This window comes from Talpa europaea, assembly GCF_964194135.1.
Source record: "Talpa europaea genome assembly, chromosome: 3".
Taxonomy (NCBI): domain Eukaryota; kingdom Metazoa; phylum Chordata; class Mammalia; order Eulipotyphla; family Talpidae; genus Talpa; species Talpa europaea.
In genome coordinates, this window is record NC_140069.1 from 137373216 (window position 1) to 137391661 (window position 18446).

The 18446-nt window shown below is 36.8% G+C and overlaps 1 protein-coding gene across 1 annotated transcript in view; it reads left to right on the forward strand.

Annotated features, from left to right (window-relative positions):
* Positions 1-18446, forward strand: part of EXOC4 (exocyst complex component 4) — a gene marked incomplete at both ends in the record, with an annotated part of 653799 nt that overhangs the window by 221996 nt on the left and 413357 nt on the right. The gene's annotated exons all lie outside the window — the stretch shown is intronic.

Sequence of the window (18446 nt, forward strand, 5' to 3'; positions counted from 1 at the left end):
AAAACTAAGAAAGACTTGGCCATAGTCATGGCCTGTGGCACTACCATTTATTTTGAGTCCACTGCAAGGCAAGGGAGCAGGTCTAACAATAACAACCTCAGTAAGAAAAAAACATGAAAAAGTTCTTTTTATGTTAAAAGTATAGTAGTACTTAGGGACATATATCCTCCTTGGAGGTGTAGTTGAGAATTCAATTGTACTGTTTCTTTTTATTGAACCCAACTTATAATATTTTTTTATTTTAAGAAGACGTCCTGTTGAATAGTTGTTAGTAATTATTAGTTTTGGAGTGCAGAGGTGTGGTAGACATACATGTGCCCAGTATTATTTCTAATTTGGGGGAGCACTTCCAAAAATTCTCTGGATTTTTTTCACTGTTAGTTTGAACTTGACTGTCTAACTGTCTTCATTAGCATGCACCCCATCATAAGTCAGTATTTCAGAAAATAAGAGGAAGAGATTTGGGATAAATTGCTTTTGTGAAAATATTCTTCGGAAATGAATATCAATTGCTTTCAGATGAGCTGAATAACCATACTGACCTATAGGTGGCGCTAGGTTCAGTGGGTAATTTATTTCTTAAGCTTTTCATGCATGGACTGTGGTACTAAGTTAATGCCAGAAAACACAGTGCTGTGATAAAAACATTGCCCTAGGAGAAAGCCTGCTTTTGATAGCCTTTTCTGCTCGTAGGGAATGCGACTTTGTTGTGGCTAAGTCATAAATTGGCCACTTCTGTTCTTGAGATTGGTAACCAGGTTTGATTTTGAACCTTAAAAGAAGACAAAAAAAATCGAATTGTTTACTCCAATATTAATTTGTTTGACAGTGTCTGTAATTGATATATTTAGGAGCAATAAGGTAATTCAGATAATTACAGAAAATTTACTTTTGAGAAGGAATTGTAATAAAGGATAATTTAGACGACATTATGCAGGAGAAAGACTTTAACAAAAAGGGAGTAATGTTACTATAGATGCTTGGACTTTAAAATAGCCTGTTCTCTAAGATGTCAGGGTGAAAATTACATGGATGGAGTATGACCCAGAAACAGCCCTGTCAATGATTGCCTCTGAGAATACAGTAATTGAAGATTTGCCTGTGTGGATTGACTTTCAGTATCTGATTACAGAAGCTCTGAGCAGTGTATCTCATTCTTTGATCGCCTTTGTTACACCTCTTTTCAGAGATGCTTGTAAAATGTGTCTGGTTTATCTATAGATTTTTGGATTCTTAGCAGTCACAACCCTTTCTGCTTAGTGTTTACCAGTAGAGTATTTCAATTGATAGCAATATGAACATTATACATAATTAATTAAAATTTACTAGGTTGGGGAGACTAACATTTTTGACATTTGATATCCTTTTCTTATTCTTTGTGGAGCCTCCTATATGTGAATGTTTGTGTTGTAATACTTCTTGATTCATCTTGCTAGGCTGAGTTCTATGCTGGGAATTGTTCCTTGAGGATGCCAATCATTTTAGAAGGACCTGTTGGTCTAGGCTATGTTTGGAGTAAATCTTTCTTCAGGAATTGAATTTAATACTGCCAGTATGAGAGTCTGCTCACTTCATTTAGAATATAACAATCGCAGAATATATTAAGGACTTTCACATAAAAAACAAAGACATCTGTAGCCTAGTCCATTGTGTCTTCGCGGGTGGTCTGTATGGTATGAGTTATGATCAGCTTCTCGCCATGAAAAGCTGTACTGCTGCCAGAGCCAACCATGTAATCTCTATATAGATGTTTTGCTTTGGTTTTGAAACTGCGCTCTGTTGCTAGAAACATTAGTGGGTGGATTAAAAAGATCAAGTTGGAAATGACACAGATGCTACCGGCTTTTTCAGTGTGGTAGGAAGTGCATCCAATGGTTAGAAACTCAATTCAGTGGTTCTTCTGTTGCCCTGGGTGTCAGTATACTGATTTGGCCTCCGTGGGGTGGAGTAGATGGTGAGGAAAGAGAAAGTAAGGGAGGGAAAGGCAGTTGTGGTGAAGGCTGGAGATAAAATGAGTCTCAAGTCTTTGAGAATTTGAGATGTGAACAGTGCTCATGGTGTTTGAAAATACTTTCCCCAGATTAGCCAGCTTAGCTGAGAGAATTTTATTCAGCTCTGATGAATACTTGGTTTATTTTTCGGGGGTGCCCTGTATTTTCATAATCACACCATAGCCTCTACCTTTTGACATTTTGTTTTACTCTGTCCTTCGTTTCCGTCTACTCATGTTTTATTGCCACTTTTGATTTAGTATAAGATTTGATGAATGACTGTATACGTTTTAAATGGTGTTACATTGTAGTGGATGTTTGTCAGATTTATGTGTAATCAGTAAACACATATTTTTGGTGTTTCCTTTCTGTTCAGAGATACATGTTTGGCTGTAGTTGTTTTCACAGCCCCTTCATTTTGTCCTGGGTTGAAGAACCCTAGCTAATTTTAATCAACCCTGAGCTGTCATTTCTGTTCATCACTGTCACATTAACATCATTCCTGTTCATCAATGTCACATTAGCAGCAAATCTGAACTTGCTGATTAGTAAAGTGGATGGAAATCACAGCTCTGTGTGTGTCCAAATAGCTACTCATCAGCAAGGCTTGTGATGGGGTCTGATGGTTTAATGCAGACCTTAATCAAGGGCTGAGCAATGTTTTCCCTGCAGTTTAACCTAGCAGTATTGCATTACATTAACATCTATGTGCACTCACACAGACGCACACGCAGGGAAGTAGTGTTACCTCCGTGTTCAAAGTCAGTCAAGCCAAATCAAACAAAGGAAGGGAATAAATAGACTTAGAAAATGGTTTCTCCTGTGTTTTCAAGTCAGCAAACATAAACAGCCTGTTTACCTTTGGTGCCATTGTGTGCCTCAGAGGCAGCTCAAGAACTGCTTGGTTGTAAATATTCTCTCTTTGGGGACACAGACTGAAGCACTATGGGGTAGATGGGGAAGAGTTCCTGCTCAACGCTAACATTATCCCCAGTGGTACCAGTTGCTTGCTTTTCTGTGTCACTTGAGTAGAGATGTTACACACACTGGATCCTTCTGCGCATATAGCAGAATACAAAAAGGGCAGAGTCATTATTTGGAGATGGGAAAGCTTCACATATTATGCACTATTTCTGCTTAAGCACATGAAACATTTATCTTTTAAAAAAAATACAATTTTTTTGTGTCAGTTAAACTCAAATACTAGCTATTGAGTAAAACTTTATAACTCAGTGTCTTTGTGCACTTGGCTCTTTCTTGACATGGCGTGTTTATTTTGGGAGGTAAGTGTCATCTTGACTTGTCTGATGATGAGCAGGTAATTGACTTATCCAAAGTCATACCACCTATATGTCAAACCTGGACCTTGTATGCAAGTCTTTCTGTGTGTGGTAGTTTTGTCTTTTAATCACATAGCATCTTGTCAGTTATGTGCTCAACAAGATGCTAGCTAATTTGATGTGTTTTTCATTTTTTAAAAAACAAATCCTTCATAACATTCACTAGCACGTCTTAATGAGCACAACCAATGTGACCCCTGATGTCACTTAGTAAATCACTAACATTGGAAACATTGTAGAAAGCAAGGATAACACCAAGTTCTCTGAGAGGATTGTGGGATTTGCATTCAAACTAAGGTCAGCTTGGGGATCAGGACACTGGAATTAATTTATGGGAACCTGATCAGTGTATATTTTATAACCACATGATCTTAGTGATTCTTTGGAGATCATTCTTGTCCACTTTGAAAATCACTTTGACAATGCTCTGGTTGTTAGTGTTAGACAAATAAGGTGTCATCAGCATTGTTTTTTTTTTTTTTTTTTTTTTTTTTAAATCTGGTGTTCATAATGGTTTTCTTTTTTTTTTTTTTATAAATTTTATTGTTATATTCCCCATACAATTGCAGCCCCCCATTCTGACCCCAATCCCTCCCCTCCCGCCCCCGCCCCCCTAAAAGTGTCTCTGGTTCATAGTTTTTTGTTGATTTTGATTTTCACTTTCTTATAGTTATTCATTTTCCTGGTCCCTTATTTAAGTTTTCTAGATTCCTGCTATGAGTGAGACCATCCGGTATTTTTCTTTTTCTTTTTGGCTTATTTCGCTGAGCATGATCCTTTCCAGCGCCATCCATGTTGCAGCAAATTGCATGTGTTTATCTTTTTTGAATGCTGAGTAATATTCCATGGTATATATGTACCACATCTTCTTGATCCAGTCATCTATTTTTGGGCATTTGGGTTGTTTCCAAAGCTTAGCTATTGTAAACAGTGCTGCTATAAACATAGGGGTGCAGGTGTTCTTTGGAATTGATGTTTCTGTGTCCTTTGGGTAAATACCTAGGAGTGGAATTGCTGGATCATATGGAAGCTCTATGTTTAGTAGGTCCAGAAATCTCCACACAGCTTTCCACAGTGGTGGGACCAGTTTGCACTCCCACCAACAGTGCAGAAGAGTTCCTTTTTCTCCACACCCTCGCCAACATTTGTTGTTGCTAGTTTTTTTAATATGTGCCATTCTCACTGGTGTAAGATGGTATCTCATGGTAGTTTTGATTTGCATTTCCCTGATGACAAGTGATGTTGAACATTTTTTCATATGCCTGTTGGCCATTTGCATTTCCTCTTCAGAGAAGTTTCTTTTAAGCTCTTCTGCCCATTTTTTGACTGGATTATTTTCTTTGTTGTTGTTGAGTCTCATCAGCTCTTTGCAGATTTTTGTGATCAGTCCTTTATCATTAGTGTTGGGTGCAAAAATGTTCTCCCAGTTGGTGGGGTTTCTCTTTGTTTTTGTTATTGTCTCTTTTGCTGTGCAAAAGCTCTTTAATTTGATGTAGTCCCAGCTGTTTATCTTTGCCTTCACTATCACTGCTTTGGGTGATGTGTCTGTAAAGATCTTAAACTGGCTGCATTCTTCACCATACTGCTTTTCCTGGTCATGCTTGTTACCTGTTTTATCTGAGCTTGCTTCTTTCTATCAATCCATTTTAAAAAGCACCTTATCAAATTGACATACCTTTTGCCAAACATCTTCATCCTGGCTGAAGGAGTAAGTTTATGAATAATCATCAAGCTAACAGTGGTGTAAACAAAATTGCCTTTTATTCTCTTTCACATAAAAGCCTGGCAGTTACAGCCTGGTAATGACTTGTCCATGACAACTCCAAGGGCCTAGGCTCCTTCCATAATGTTTCCCCAGGTGTGTGCACCAGTCCTAAGGTTGTGTCCTTGTTCAAGATGTTCACTGGCGCTCATGCCGTTATATATATCTATGTATTAGTCTGCAGGAAGTAGGCAGGGGCCAAAACAGGGCATGTTCCTCTCTCTCGATGCTATCCACAATGACTTCCTCTTGCATTTGACCGACTAGAAATTAGTTGCATGACCATATTCAGAAATGTAGTCCGTTTCAATTATCCATGTGCTGGGAAGGAGAGACTGGAAATTTGAGAACTGCCAGCAGTATCTGCCTTGTTGATTTATGTGTGATGTGCTATATCCTTAGCTAAAGTGTCAAGAAATCAAATCCTTTCCTCTTGCACTAAAATGGTGCCAAATCTGGGGGCATGTTACTGGGTTCTCACCCACGCGCTCATAGTTACACCACTCAGACTCAGGCTGCAACAACAGTGGGACTTATTAACAAAGGGGTAATTGGCAAAAAGGAAAAAGTTTCTAAAACCACAAATGGCCGGCCATCCTACCCAGAGTGCACGCTATACTTTGTGACTGACAAATATGAGAGACAATAAGAGGATTTTTATTTTCATATATGAGGCAACTGTGTTGTGAGTTTGGGTAAATTGTCCAAGATCATATAATTAGTAAGCAGCAGACCTAAATGTCAAACCTAGATCTTTTAAATCCAAATTCAATTCCTTTTGCACTTTGGTACAAGAACTGGCAAATTAGTGTGCAGTACCTTCATTTATTTACACAGATTGTGAACTCTCAGAATTCCTGTTGCTGATTTTTCAGAACGGATGCTTCACCCGTTGTGAGAACCCTCATTTCTATCAAAATGTTCAACTGGAGGGGAGTTCTTTTCCTTTCTGTTCCGATAAGCAGTTTTCTTCCTCGGGCCTCCCCGGTGGTGCAGCAGTTGAGCACTGGTTGCAAAGCTGCATGCAGCCTCTGCAGCGCCGGTTCGATCCCCGGCTGCCGGGCAAGGGTCCCACATGGCGCGCAGACCTCTCCTGCCGCCCGCTGCTCCCCTCAGCAGTGTATTTTGTCAGTCTGCCTGCTCTGCTCTCCGCTCTGGCTCTGGTGAATTCTCTCACCCTCCCACGCTTCTGACTGTACCCAGTGCTTGTATAAATATATAAATAAATCTTAAAAAAAAATTTAAAAAATTAAAAAAAAACAGTTTTCTCCTCATTCATATTTCAACAAAGATCTCCTTGCTCAAAATCCTTTACCTTTAGTCCTTTTTCCTTGTTTTCTATGACTTAATTTATAATATGTATTAAAAATGGTGTCCATATTCTCAAGGAACTCACTATCTCTTTAGGGATGTATAATACATGTAAGAGGAAAGGGTCATACTACCATATTTTCTTCAGTGAAATGGCTGCATATGTTTGTTTTGCTTTTAATGTCCTTCATCCAGTTCATTTTCAATATGAACTGAAACCTATTGGTCATCCTGTATGTCAGAAATGTTTAGTTTTCTTTTACCCCCTTATCTTGTACCTATGGTATACTTTAGAATCTTCTACTCCATTACTTCTACAAAGAAGAGTTTTGTGTTCTCTCTCTCTCTCTCTCTCTCTCTCTCTCTCTCTCTCTCTCTCTCTCTCTAATTGTAAAGTGAGGGACACAAGGTCCTTACCGCTGTGTGGAAATGGGATTAACTTCATGCTGTCCTTTATTGTGTCCAAAGCACTGTGATGCTTTGCTTGCATTAGAGATTTTTTCCTTTTATCAGGTGGTATCTGATGCAAGTAGCTTCTCCTATGTCACATGTTATCCTTAACCTTACCTTCTGTACTGTATTTTTCCATTTTGCATACTTGCCAATGTTTGATCTTTAAAAAGAACTAAAATTATGATCTTGGAAATCATCTCTCTTTGGCGAGTCTTACTTAATAGGGTTCTGGATCTCAGCTGCATTCTCTTCTTGCTGATTTAAGTGAAGACAGGCTACCTTAGGACCTGGTAATCAAGAATAGTATTTTTTTTTTTTCAGACACAGTTTTGTTTCAGACACAGTTCTCTCTAAAATCTAACCATAATATCCATGAAGGTTGTGATTGTTTAACAATTTGAGGTTTTTCCGTCTTGTATATGACTTAGCAGTTTTCAAGTATAACAAAGGGAATTACAATATGGTTTTAGAAACCTGAAAACTTTCCCCAGATCCCATCATGAATATAACCTGAATTTTTAGTTCATTGCTCTATGAAGTTTATGAATCTCTGTGCCTCAGAATTTGTAGACTGTCTCCGAAAATTCTAAGGCAGCATGCCTTAGGGGTATATCTGTTTCAGAGGTGATGGGCTCACTGTAAATAATCTGAGTTCCATCTTGCTTTCTGATTCTTTGATAAGTCCTTCTATCACTCAGATATGTAAACAAAATCACTACCAGCCCCTCCCATCCCCTAAAACCCAGGAGGAGATATTAGCTATTTCCTGTTGGTAGTTTTGAGTACTGTAGACGAAGGCATTAGATAAACATAAGGCATTTTTATTATTTCTATTGCCATTACTTGTTATCATTTATGCAGCACATGCTACACTAATGCAATTGCTTCTAGGAGCTGCAATTTTACTTCTGATGGCCACTTTTTCTCATTATGTAATCTGTGGTAAACCACATACCATTGAAATGTTGCCATTGGATTTCCTTTTTTCTTCAAACTCCAGCCCTAGAATGCTGCTTCTGTCTCATTTGTCAATGAACCACTAATGGAAATTTCTTAGGAACATATGGTACTAGGTGCTCAGGAAGAGAAAACATTGAAACCAGTGTAAGTCCAAGTGATTACCCCATCATCATTCTTATTATCTCACAAAACTACTGAAGAACATTAATAAGATTTCCATGCATGGCTTCATTTTTATAACCAATTGCAAAATTGCTAAGTTGCCTTTTTTTATTTACTTTCAAATTTACAAACTTAATTCCAAATCTGTGGATTCATTTATGAATACAGAGCTTGTGTGTGTGTGTGTGTGTGTGTGTGTTTCTGGTAAATTGTGATCTTCCTTATTCAAGTTTTGGGTTTCTTGTTCTGAAAGATCCTGCCAGCAGTTAGCGATTTGCATCTGATAGAATGATGGATTGACCTGATAGACTTTCATGTGCCAACATAATTGCATTCCATTATAAGGGAGAGAAAGACTGTATTGCAGAGATATGTTTATTATTTATTTTGTTTACTTCCCATCAAAAAACTTAAAAGTTGTCTTGTAATTTGGAATCCCTTGATATATATGGTATTTTTGCAAAGTGCATCAAAACCCTCTGGCTGTCTTTTTTTCTGATACCACAAACAGTTCTATTTTTAATACTTGGAATGGGAAAGTTTTCACATTAAAAAAGCTATTAAGGTAAGGAAAATCATGGTCCATCTTATGAATATTTATGTCTACGTAAAATAGTTAGGTTTAATTAAGCTAATGATAGCCTTTATTTACTTTTTTTCTTATTGGAAATGGTTTCCCCAATTTTTTCCCCCCAAACAATTTAAGAATTGAAATACTCTATCCAGGAAGTATGTATTAGGTGTGCCATTTCTGGGATCCATGCCCAGATGGCACTCAGATTAATTTTCTATGTTTGAAAGTCCATCACTGTTACCGACTTCATTTTTCAGACCACTGGCTAACATCTCCCTAATACCTTTCAAAGCTTAGCCATAAACTTTTGGGAATGGTGATATATATTGCCCAATAAATAGTTCTTTTTAGGTGTGAATCATCCTCCCAGGTATATTTGTACTTTAAAGAAAAATTCTGATCCGCATCTTGGGCTTTTACTTGGCGGATATGCCAGTAGTATGATAAAGGATTCTGGATGTCTTATGGGAGTAAATTTTGGGGAAAAAATTACTGAGGCACGCTTTCTGCTCCACATGAGTGAGGGGTTACTGGAAGGAAGATAGAGTCCATTTTCTCTCATGGTGATCATGCACTTGAACTTTCTCATCTGTGCTTTCTTCGTACACAGTATTAATGCATTTTATAAACTTATTTTAAAAATTATTTTGAAATAGTTCCCTTGGAAAATGACAGTTTCTTTCTTTATTCTTTTATTTATTGAGATATAGCATCACACTGTGTAAGTTTATGGTGTATGATGTGTTGATTTGATATTTGTATATGCCATTTGATTACTGAGGTGGTGTTAGCTAATACCTCTGTTGCATCACATAATTATTATGGCTTGTTTTGCAGGTAGAGCAATTCAGATCTAGTCTCTTAGCAACTTCAGAGCTGAAAATGCAGTATTGTTGACCACAGTCACTATGCCATACATTAGATCTCAAGGACTACTTATTTGTTGCATGTCTGTACAACATCTCCCCCTAAATCCCTTCTTGCCCCATGTTGCCCTTCTTGCCCACTCCCTCTCTGTCCAATGTTAACTCTGGTAACCACTGTTCTACTCCTTATTTTTATGAGTTCAGGTCTTTTTGATTCCATGTGTAAATTCTATCACACAGTATTTGTATTTCTCTGACTCATCTCACTTATCAGAAGGCCCTCACAATTTATTCGAATTGTTGCATATAGTTGGATTTCCTACTTTTTTTTAGATTATTTATTTATGTATACAAGAACTGGGGTACAGGCCAGAAGTGTGTGTGTGTGTGGGGGGGGGAGGTGAGACGATTCACCAGAGACAGAGTGGGGAACAGAGCAGTCAGATCTACTGGAATACACTGCTGAGGGCAACAGCAGGCAAGATAGGAGAGGTCTGCTGCGCCATGTGGGTCAGCTCCCTGGCTGGCCAGGGATCCACTAGTGCTGCAGAGGCTACTGATAGCTTCACAGTGCTGAGACTTAACCCCTTGTGCCACCAGGGAGGCCCAATTTCCTACTTTCTTATGGCTAAATGATATTTCATTGTGTGTGTGGGTGTGTATATATATATATATATATATATATAGTCTTCATTTATCCATTTATCTTTTGACTGACACTTTTGTTGGTTTGTATATCTTGGCTATTGTGAATAATGCTACAATACACTTGGGAGTGCAGATCTCTCTTCAACATTCTGGTTTCATTTCCCTGGATATTTACCCTGAAGTGGTATTGCTGGGTCATATGGTAGTCTATTAAATTTTTGAATAATCTCTTTATTGTTTTCCATAGTTCCTGCACCAATTTACATTTCCACCAATTGTGCACAAGGATTTTCTTTTTACCTCTCTCTTGCTAGCACTTGTTATTTTCCGTCTTCAGGTTGACAGGCAGAGAATGCCCATTTAAAGATGCTCTCTTTTTGAAGTGGTTTGAAATAGATTTATGAACGACATTCTGAATTTGTTTATCAGTACTTGTTTTTTTTCTTCTACGTATTCAGAAAAATATGGTTATTTCAAAAATGTCAGTGGATTCAGAAGTAAAACTTAGATTAAAAATACTGTGTGTTTACACTAAAAAAAATACGAATTGAGAGACATAAGATGACTATAATTTAAAAAAAATTTTGCTTATTTTCTATGAGAGCACTAACATAACAACTTGAGTGTTTTGGCAAACTTAAGCTTTCTAGATTTGTCCTTGGATTCTTGTTTTGGCTTTTGCAGTTTGTTTTTGATATTAGCTTCCTTTTGATAATGAATTAAGAAGGCAATCAGACTTTTTCTAACTCTTTCCAAATTCACTTTGTATGTAAATTGAATATCCTGACATAACCTCTATAGTCTTAAGATTTTTCCCTGAGGCAGATTTTTATGTTTCTATTTAATTTACTTCTGTTTAATTCAGTGTTTCTTTGGAATCTCAGTGGATTACCTTGAGTAGCCAGATATAATTTAATTAATTCTATTGACTCCACCCACGCTGGCATTGAATTGATATTCCTGGTATTGCATTTCAAGTGAGTATTTTTATACTTTCCATATCAATTGGTTATACTGTGGGCAAGTTCCTTTTTTCATTTTACCTGATTCCTTAATTCCATTTTTGCTTGAGTTGCTCACATGAACAGCTTCACTCATCCTTCCTACAATAAGCTTTCATATATTTAATAACTATTATTAGGTTATCCTTATTCTGTCTTTTCTTCAGCCATATTAATCCCAGTTCCTTTAAGCTTGATTTCTCTACCTCTTTTATCCAGGCTTTAATAATTTTAGTGGCTTGTGCTAGATTTTCCTTAGAAAAGAATAGTATGCGATTATAAAATGAACTTGCTGCTAGAAGTGTGCTTGTCGTTTATCCTTGATATCAGTCAAATTCTTTGAGATCCTCAAACTAATGTCTCTGTGGGAACATTTATTATTTGTTCAAATATGGCCATAAAAATCGACTTTGCAATCATATTGAGTCATCTTGACAGGGCTGTGAGTGACAGAAACTAATCTTATCTGCTGGCTAGCATTTTAAAAATGATAAATGGACCCTCAGTCTTTAGTTAGCCTGTAAATGAAATTAGGTTTATCTTATTTCTCCAAGAAATAGCATTACTTAGAAAATTTTGAATTATATCGTTCTGAACAAAGTTAAATAGTAAAGGCTAGAGGCTACATTTTGATTATTATTATATACATATATATTTTTTTGCCCAGCTTTTTTTTTTTGCACCAAATAATGGTGCTTTGGGAAAATGAAAGTGCTAAGCGCCCAGCATATATTTCCTGAACAGAACAAAGGATTCCTCAACATCTGTGCTTGCAATGTAACTTAAAAAATAGACCCAGGTAGACTGAGAAATACATATTTAAGATAAATTTTACCAGGTAATCGTGCTTTGATTTTTTTTTTTTTACCACCTCAGATCTAAAATAAATTTTAAAGTCTTGATAATCACAGCATGTCTAGGGCTAATGTCTTCATTGTTTTATCTGTCTTTTAGTTCCCTAATCATTTAAAGATCTGGTTAAATTGAAATCTAGTACAATTCCTGCTGGTTAAGTGACTTTTATAGAAACTTCCGCCATTCATTTGTTTTCCCAGTAGGAAACTGATTTACCTTACCTCTCCATGTGATTCTGTTATCTTTGTTTTGAAATTGTCTTTTCTTTGTCAGTCAGGATCAAGGCCTTCAGGAACCCATTTTTATCAACTCCTGGAACAAATTAAATTAGGTCACCTCACAGTTTCTCATGCCTTTTTCTTTTGCATTTTAACTGAAATTTCAGAGCCTCATCAGTCTTTTTTTTTTCCCCTTTTCTCTCTTCTTGATCTCCAGAACCAAGCTAGTAAGTTAGCTGGTATTTTGTCAAATGTGTGGTTTAACCAAATCAAGAGAATTAAAGTAGTCACCTTTCATGTTTTGTTTCTAAAGCAACAGGATATTGATGTGCTGGGTTGATGGGTTAAGGAAAAAAAAACCTTGTTATCTTTCATTTGGAGATTTCCTTCCTCCTTTTTCCTGGTCAGCCTGCTTCAGCTCTTTGTATCCCATACATGAAACAATAAGGAGATAAGGTTGAGTGAGTAGGAGGAGAACTCTTCACCTTTTGATTATTTTGTTTTTATAAATTCCATTTACTTTGAACTTTGAAAAGTCAAGGGATCTGTATACATGCTTGGCCTTTGAAAATTTGCAGGGGGCAAAAAGTTTCAACAGGTTTTTTGCCTCCACGGTAGTTATGTCTCTGCCAAATACTCATGTATGAGATTTTTTTCCCTCCCTCACTTTAGATTTAAGACTCTAGCTTTATGGAGAAAAAAAGTAAGTATAGTGATGCCTCATTTGTTAGTATCATTAAGAAATGAAGTGTCTCTCAAAAGTTAATTTTCCAGATAACTAAATCCTACCTCTGGGAATCACATTGGTGCTTAGTGGACATGGTGTAGGCTTTAGAGTCAAATCCAAATAAGAATCCTTGCTCTTCATTTTTTTTTCCCCGTCACATTGAACCTCATCGCTAACGATGAACTTGTAAAGCCGACTCAGGGGTTTATTCTGAGGATTAAATGGGTATTAAATACGTAGAGCAGCACTTAATACCTAATAGTCCCATAATACATATTAAATTCTTTCCCTTTACCCACTAAATACCATCACTTGGTTTAACTTCTCATTCTCTTATTTCTTCACATTCTTCTAAGTCACAAAATCATTTAGCTTTTGCGTTCAAATATATTTCTTAATCTTCCCCTCTCCATTCGCTACAGGTTCCCCAGTTCAGGTGTTTTCCTTCATGCACTTGAATTATTTTCAATATTAAAGGGTCTTAAAAACCATCTCCTTTGACAACTCACCTATCACTTGAATTCTCTTTCTGTTACTTCAAGCTAAACATACTGGTCCTTATTTGATGTTTGGCCACCCTTAGAGTGTGTCTGATCTTGAAATTACGTAGTGGCTTCTGGGCTCTATAAAGATGGCCAGCATGTTTCCATTGAGCCTCTTCTGTTTCTAATGAAAATTCCCCAGTTTACAGCTCAATTTTGGCTTTCCACTGCCCTTGACACTGTTTGATATTCTTGACTGCTGCAGGTAGTTACATTGCTCTTAAAAAAGGGATACTCTTTAGTGGTGAACTTAATGTAATATATACGCATGTTAATTTTCAGAGATATACAGCTGAAACTTATTTAATGTTGTAATGCAATGTTACCTCAATAAAAAAAATGGATCCTCTTCTTCATATATGATTTGACTTTTCTTGTGCTACATACTGTACTTCTATTAGGTGATTTGCTTCTCTTGTGCGACATACTGTACTTCTATTAATATAACCTAATATTACTCTAGATAAGTTATAAAATTATAAAATATTAGTTGCTCTGTTGATACTGAATTTTAAGAGTTCCTCATTGATGCTATTTTTAAGCTACATCTGTCCATTTTATTATTTTAAAGATGTTTATTGAGATATAATTTATACAGTAAAATTCACTCTTTAGATGACTATTTGATGAGTTATGACAAATGTATACAGTCACATAACCATGACCTCAATCAATATATAAAATGCTTCCCTCACTTCCACTTTCAGCTTCTGGCTACCTCTCTGTATCTTTGAGTTTGCTTTTTCTAGATAGATTTCTGTTTTCATATGGTTAAATTTTTTAGGTTGGGTATAGCTCTAGACTAAAATGAGTATCTTTTGGAATTCTAATTCTGTGTTTTTTGTCTTCCCAGTCCTATGGGATGCATAAATTTGATAGGCATTTTGACTATATTTTTCTTCCATGTTATAGAACTAAAAAAAAAAAAAATAAAGGCTGATCCAAGACAAGAGCAAAGTTGTTACTTGACATAGAAGAACATTCTCTAAGGTGGCATTTATGTACTTACCAGTCTTTTTTTGGTGTTGTACTTCATTAATCCATCTAAAGATATTATCGTTGTGCTTATATTTATACATTTATTTTAACCAAGGACAGCAGGAGAATTCTTGGCATATGCTTTATTGAGTCTGGAACACAGTTTTCATCCTGCATTTCCATTACATAACAGCCTAGTAACATTTTCTGCTTACTAACATGATTTTGAAACTATCATATGGTACACTTTTGTTAAAATTCATGTTTCTCCTTGTCATTTCTATTCCTTGACAGTTTTAATTAGGTAATTTGTGTGCTTTGTACTTTGTATTAACCATACGTGGTAAGAAACCAATGAACTTTGTTTCACAACTATTGCTTATGAATTGAAACTTCCATAAAATACATTGTCTGACATTTTGTATTAGAACTGAAGCTGTGGATTTTGTTAGTGAACTCTTGTTACTTACATTAGGTTTAACCAGTTCTATACTGGAAGGAGAGAGACACTTCTCAGTAAACCATTAATATTTGCCAAATAAGCTATCTGAGAGCAGCACAATGTCTCCTTTGTGTTATACTATGACCCCAGGCAACAAGCAGAATGCCAGACAGGGGGTAGGTAGGTGCTCCCCAAACAAGAATCTGCAACTCTAGCCCAACCCCTTTGCTAGTAGGATGTTCTGGGTGCAATTGTATTAATCATCAGGTCCAGATTAGATTTGATTTTATTCTGTACATGTGGTCATCATTTACAATAAGTCTTTTTTTTTCTGTTGAAATATAAATAGTAAAGTTTTTTTAACAAATATATAGCTCCTAGTTCAAGGTAAAAACCCTTTATCTTTGAGCAAATTTAGTATTTAATGATGAACAGCTTTTGCTCAAAAGTAATGGCCTTCCTCTTTTTTTATTACCCCTAGCATTATCATTAGTATAAGGCTTTTTGCACTTTATCGCCCATTTTTGTGAATTAAAAAAGAAAGCATAAGCTCTCAAACTTAGCTGCCAAATGGCTGCATGCGTGCTTGCACTGTTCCCTACCCCCACCAATGAGGACATGGTAAGGCTTTCAAGGCATTACCCAGCCTGGTCTTTTTTGCTGTGTCTCCTGGGCCATGCTACAGTCCTAGTTATTCAATAGCACTTTAATACAGGTGTTGGTGTGATGTTATTTTGCAGAGATAATTAAAACCCGTCATCAGCTGACTTGTAGTGTTGGATGATGTGGTTGATCTGGATGCTAGATGATGTGGATAGCCCTGATGTTTTCTTGGTTTCACGCCTGCCATCAACTATATTGTTGTAGCCGCACACTACTTTGCCATTTGATCTCCCCTACTGCCAGGTCTTTCTTCAGAAGGAAAGTTTCACATGATTTTCCGATCCCATATAGGCGATCATGCTTTTATAGTTTAGTTGTTTTGAAAATTGCTGTTTCCCAATTTTAGAAGGGGATGGTAACTGCTGTGTATTTCGACTTATTCTATTCAGTAGTGGGGTGGACAACTGGTTAGCCCAAGGCTTACAATGTGGGTATTCCCGAGCACCAGTATAGAGAGTTGACACTTAGGGGCTGTCAGTTGCTCTGAAGCTTTATTCTAGGATGCTGTCACATGCTGATCCATTGCCAAAGCATATGGGTCTCCATATGGCATTTCTTTTGTGGTTTTTACCACCTGTAATCTAGCTGATTTTCATTCATTTAAATTTGTCCAAGAGGTAAGCAAACTAAATATGGAAGTGGAAATAATATGCCAGTGTTAAAATACTGAAGTTTAAGATGAGTTACAGTTATTACAGAAATTACCACGAAAAACTTCATTAGATACGTGCGTTAGTGCTAGAGTGGACATGTTTCTATCACCTCATTAACAGCGGGGAGCAGTTTGTCTGTTTGTGACTTGTGGCATGGAGAGGGAAATTATTTTTTATTTTACTTTATTGAGTCTTCATGAGAAGATAGAGTTAGATCATTTTGGACATCTTTAAAAGTAATAATAGTAATGAATTTAAATATGTTTTCATGGTTCAGGAATAACGATATTGTGAATGGCACTTGGCATTTTGATTGAATATAAAAAGTAATAAAACTGGTTGCATTCCGACTGCATGATATTGCATTTGTTTTATATCATTAAGAAGCTTTGATTTCAGAAATGAAAGAAAAAAAAAAAAACATGGCTCCATCGAACCATGGTTTTCAGACCTCATAAAAATGCTTCTCTGGGCTCCAGACAGCATTATTGGTTTATGTGTCAGCTAGCATTGTTTTACATTGCATATTAAATGTTTGAGCTTCTCTTCAAGGCAGTTATTTTAATAGACAGGGTAAAAATCATTGAAGATGTCTTTGTGATAGTGTAGTCATGTTAAAACAAAAAGGTGCTGCTTGTTTAAAGTCTGGCAGACATTTGGGACTTCTAAACTGGAGGTCTTTTGTTAATACCTCTACATTAAGGAAATGGAGACATAGATAGGTGTGTATATATATCGATATATCTATAGCTATGGATATTTGACTATAGCTATATATTTATATACCTATCTAGATGTAGAGATATAGATATTTGACTTTATTTTGAAAGCCAGCTACATTAGACCCCATCTCCATTCACCCATCCACCCCTTGGGGTGGATACCATATTGGACAGGGACTGCAGACTCCTTTTGCTGAAACTCCAGTGTGACTTGGAATGGGGGTGGAGAGAAGAGTCCCCCAACTTGAGAGAGAACTGATCATGCCTGACTGATGATCATGGTCGGCCAATCAGCCTGCACGAACAGATTCCTAGCTTCTGGCAGTGTATGGTGCAAAATATCAAACACATTATACTAAAAAACCATATTTTTTCATTTAAGTATTTCTGAAATCAAGACACATTTTAGCATTAATATGTTGTCTTTACCTTTCTCTTCAGAAATTGTTATTAAATTTTTGAATTTAACAGAATGTATTTGAATAAATAACAAAGGCAAGAGAACTCGCCCTTCCTCCTTCCTGCCTGATCTTTTTGCTTTTTGTAGAGTCAGAGGATTATTGAGTTAATGCTACCCTTACCATTTACCAGTTGGGAAGGGACAGTACTATATTTCCACCTTACTGTGCAGGATCAAAATCAAATATCAGAGTTTTATAATGTGTGATATTCTTTACTGGATATTATTATATTGCTATGTGTCTATAATCTTTATTTTTTTTTCATTCCCATTGCTTTAATTCAATGTATTGCTCTCTCATACTTGGATTATGTCTACTAAATGAATTCACTACCTCTGGCTTTTATAGATTTTGCTAAATCGTCCTGAAATACTACCTGAGGTATGTTACCTTCCCTTTCAAGACACCTGTCTACTATTCTAGCTGTGACTTTTTCCTTATACTGCTTCCTCTGTTCCTTTCCCTGAACTATCGAATACTTGCTATTCCTTTGTCTGAGTGTGTTCTGTGACTTGTACCTAGAATCCTCTCTCCCTTCTAATCTCATGTTGTCTCTGTTCCATAAATCTGATGTATTTCGAGTTCCATCTCAAATGTGATTTTCTAAGTTTAATTATTTACCCCACTTTACCAGACTCCTCCCCCCCCTTTTTTTTAAGATTTTATTTATTTATACAAGCACTGGGTACAGTCCGAAGCACGGGAGGGTAAGAGAATTCACCAGAGCAGGGGAACAGAACAGGCAGACTGACGAAATACACTGCTGAGGGGAGCAGCAGGCGCAGCAGGAGAGGTCTGTCACACCATGTGGGACCCTTGTCGGTGGCCAGGGATCCTGCACTGCAGAGGTTGCGGGCAGCTTCCCTGCCCAGCGCTCAACTGCTGTGCCACCAGGGGAGGCCCCAGACTCCCTTTTTTTTTTTTTTTTTATAGAATTGCAGTAGATAGCAGGACCAGGCATAGAGTATGGCCGCCATTGTTCTTAATAAAGTGGGAGGTGATCCCAGGTTTTATTTTGCTGTTAGAGAATTAAAAGTTGTGGGAGATTTTAATCTCATGTAGTACGTCACCAGTGCCTCCTGCCACCAGGTGCTTAAATTTTCCATTACTTAATAGG